The following is a 4,116-nucleotide window of genomic DNA, read 5'->3' as shown; positions in this document are numbered from 1 at the left end:
GGATCAAATAAAATTTATTTCTATGCATGAATAATAACTTTGACTTAGCCTATAAGAATTTGTTTTTCACTAGAAGTGATTATTATGACATCTTGTTTTGAAGGTATTATTATCTTGAATTTAATGGTGCGATTCATTCATAATTCCTGCTAGCGGTTATTGAGTTATCATATTAAAGATTTTGATTCTTTTTCTTTCTTTTCTCTTAATATGCTTGCACTCATATTCTTTGATGATTTATTTCCTTCATTCCAGTTCAAGCATTCTTTACCTTAAAACTGCGCGTACAGTATAATTTATTTTTGAACATTGTCGTAGAGAACTTGGCACAAACTGACTTTGCTTATAGGAATTTTTTTTTTTTGTCTTGGTTACCGTGCCTCCATCCTTTGTTAATGTCCTCATTTCCTAAATGAATTGCTGAGAGAGAGGGGAAAGAAATAAGTGCAGAACCCACTTTGTATTATAGAACAAGAATTATTGCCTTTCGCTATGACTTGAACATGAAAGATTTTAACTTCCCATGTACTTGTTTCAGAAGACGAAAAGTACCTTGCACAGCCGACCTTTCTATCACAAAATAGGAGGGTTTTTCTTCTTCTTTTGTAATCAGGCTAGGGTCCCTGGTGTGGCTATAAAAGACCATTAAATTACCTTTCTTTCTGCCGTAAATAGCACAACCTTTTCTTCTTCCTTGACCGTCAGCACGGCCTCCACCAGATAGATGGTATCCATAGCTCTTTAGCAGGTATGTATGCCTCCATTCATCATTTGTTTTAATACAACTGTACGTTTGTTTTTTTGAAGATTTTAAACAAGAAGGAAGATGCCCACCCTATTTGTGCTATCTTCGTATCTCCAGTTATGTGTGTGGCTGTTCACTGCTAGGTGGCATCGAACCTTCCAAAGCTCATTGAAGGTCTGAGGCGGTTGGCCAAGTCTGCTCCCATGGTTGACTGTTCCATCGAGGGATCTACTTTGCTGGAAACCAAACCATCACTTGTAGCTATTTCAATGTCTTTTTCATCACCAACCAAGTCTTTATCAATGTTAATAGCATCAAATTTATGGCTATCAATGTCAACTACAGCAGAGTTGTGACCCTTAATGCCAACTGCATCAGATCCAATGCCATCAAACTTCTCATCGGTCCCATTCGGCACAAACCTTTAAGGATCAAACAATGCTAATAACATATTGTTTTTCTGTTTTTATGTCCTTGCAGATTTTGCTTCAGCAAGCCTTGCCCCCCTGGTGATCATAATAATATTTTTCATGGCCCACTTTTATCTTCCCATTGAATTAACACGAAGCTACTGCAGCAGTAGCAACGGAATCAACAAATCCTTCGGGCTTTAGAAGCAACAACAATTTGCAGTTGTAGCTGCAGCTTCCACTCATAGTAAAACACTAGCAACTAGTAAAGGAAATGTTTATTCAGATCATATTTCATCATCATCATCATTTATAGCCACCAAGTTCCCTAATGCATTTTCTGAATTTCCTCAAAATCTTGTTCAAAGCAGCAGTAGCCCAGCTCACTCTCCTCAGTGGAAAAGTTCCGTGAGGATCACAACCTCTCAAGTTCTTTCTTCGTCTCTAGCCTCATCTTTATTGACCCTCAAAAACCTTCCCCAACAGCAAGGCAAAACCCAACAAGGTAACACTCAGATATCTTTTGCAGCTAGCCAATAATCATATGCTTCTCCACAAGGGCAACCGAATCTCAGTAGTAACCAATCCTCGTCTCTTCCAGTGGTGATCGGATCCCCCCACAACCTTAATTTTCTAAAAGTGCAGGTGGAAGCCCAAGGACATCCAATTGCATAAGTAACAAAGGCAGCTAATCATCTCAGCAATCCAAGAACTCTGTCTCCGTGCCTGAGCAAAATTCGTCTCCATTTGGTGGAAGAAATATTCTGTCAATCCTTGGTTATCCTCACAACTCTTCTTCATCATCATCAGCAGCAGCAGCAGTTAACAAAGCATGCACTTCAGCAGGCTCAACTAATCTACACTAATGCTTTTTATGCAAGCTCAAGCTTAAGCTCAACATGTGGCAAATTCAACAAACGTTGCATCAGAAACTAGTGGGTTTTACCTGCAAAGACACCGCAGTGAGTATAAACATTTTATCTGCAACCGTTGCATCAGCAGTTTGTGCCTTCTTTGCACCTTCAGCTTCTCTTTAGATCCTATCAGCCCATCGCATCATTTTATCCATGTCCTCTAGTGATAAAGATGATATGGCCTGTTGAGCTTTTGCTACATCTTCTTGAGAGTTTTATTCCAAGTTGCTCACTCATGTTAGCCATCATCTCTGTGCTCATATTCTTCATCATTGACGTGAACATCTGCTGCATAGCTGGATCTTTCATTTGGTCTCTCATTTGTTCTTGCATATCAAAAGATGAGGCAGGAAAGCTTGATGAACTAGTTCCACTGATGCCATTATTCCTATTAACTGCAAAATTTCCTCGAGTTTCTGTTGGTTTTGCCCCAGCACCCGGACCTGATCCATCAGTGTTTAAAGTTGAAGATAGCCGGAACTGAACCGTTTCCTCTCGAAGAAGATGCCATTTCAAACATTTTCTGAAGCTCTTCTGGTGACATCTTACTCATCATATCACTTGCTGTTTTGAGCATGTCTGGCATCACATTTGGAGGAACCTTACTAGATTTAAAGCCATTAAAACTGCTATATGAAGATCCACCCACAGTAAAAAGAAGTTGCCACTTGGAATGAGAAAGCCATTTCAAGCATTCTTTGAAGCTCTTCAGGTCATCTTGCTGATCATATTTGAGGTAGTTTTAAACATGTCGGGAGACATCTCTCCAGCTTTTGCCCCGTTTTGAAACAGGAAAGATCTTGACATCTCCTAAAAATTTGTGCAGGTGACCGACCTATAGCAATATTTAAGCTGTCTTTTGGTCGAGATGATATACCAATTTGTTCTCTCATGCACAGCAGCAGCTCAACGACTAGAAGGCAACCCTTTTTGTTGTTCTTGCTGTGACAATGAAGGTTCTTGAAGTTGAATATCAATTAGGATTTAGGCTAATAAAATTTAAAGTTGGTAAGAATTTGAATATTAACTAAAGAAAGAATCCTAGTTAATATAGAAATTTTTAATGAAGAAGGATTTATAATAAACTAGTTTATTAGAATTTTTATTTAATTAGAATGTAACATTTCTTATTAGATTAGGATTTCCTTTGAATAGTTTAATTTCTTGATTATCTAGGACTTAAGGTCTATAAATAGACTTGTAATCTTAAGCATTATACACAAGTATAGAGAGATAAAGAAAAGTTATAAAGGTGTATCTTTTGAGAAAACTCTTAATAAAATATCATTCCTCTCATTCTTTTTATTCTTTAGCTTTGTTCTTATAAATTAGCTACCACACCCTATCCTTCTTTTTCAACAAGTGATATCAAATCTTAGGTTTGATTATTTAACATGGCCAATTCAAAATTGCAATTTCCGTGTCCTAGGTTGACAAAGAACAACTATTAAACTTAGTGTATTCGAGTAAAAGCTTGGCTAGGTTTCCAAGATGTATGAGAGACAGTTGAAAAAGGCTTTGAGGAGCCTATAGATGGAGCAATGTTGACTCCAAGTCAAAGGGAGGTTGTGCAAAAGGCATGAAGGAAGGATCAACTAGCACTAACAATCATCCACCAATGTTTGAATGACACCACTTTTGAGATAGTGGCCAACACAACCACCGCCAAGCAAGCATGAGAAGTTTTGTAAGAATCAAACCAAGGAGCTGACAATGTGAGAAAGATATGTCTACAAAAACTACATGGTAACTTTAAAAAGTTACATATGCTTGAATAAGAGAATATTTCAGAATACTTTGCAAAAGTATTGACCATATACAATCAAATGAAGACATATGAGGAGATGATCGAAGAGACACTTGTGGTAGAGAAGATCTTATGTTCGCTGCAAAAGAAGTTCTATTATGTGGTGGTCGCGATAAAGGAGTCATAAAATATGGATTTTCTTTCAATACAAGGTCTTATGGGAAAATTACAAGCCCATGAGGAAAGAGTCAATGAGATTCAAGAGGATGTGAGTGCACAAGCACTTTTTTCAAAGCAAGA

The 4,116-nt window shown here is 37.6% G+C and overlaps 1 long non-coding RNA gene across 5 annotated transcripts; it reads left to right on the top strand.

The window, feature by feature from the left end:
* Nucleotides 1-505: 505 nt before the first annotated feature.
* Nucleotides 506-3,374, top strand: LOC112327497 (uncharacterized). 5 transcript variants are annotated; one of them, XR_008059195.1, is made up of 3 exons: nt 506-748; nt 1,226-2,805; nt 2,896-3,374. It is a non-coding gene; the product is annotated as an uncharacterized LOC112327497 (long non-coding RNA). The 5 variants fall into 5 exon arrangements; XR_002981788.2 differs by having other exon boundaries at nt 889-2,805; XR_002981787.2 differs by having other exon boundaries at nt 863-2,805.
* Nucleotides 3,375-4,116: the final 742 nt, after the last annotated feature.

The sequence above is a fragment of the Populus trichocarpa genome, chromosome 5 (genome assembly GCF_000002775.5).
Source record: "Populus trichocarpa isolate Nisqually-1 chromosome 5, P.trichocarpa_v4.1, whole genome shotgun sequence".
Lineage (NCBI taxonomy): Eukaryota > Viridiplantae > Streptophyta > Magnoliopsida > Malpighiales > Salicaceae > Populus > Populus trichocarpa.
The sequence above is the reverse complement of the archived record's forward strand: the minus strand, read 5'-3'. Positions and strand labels throughout refer to the sequence as shown.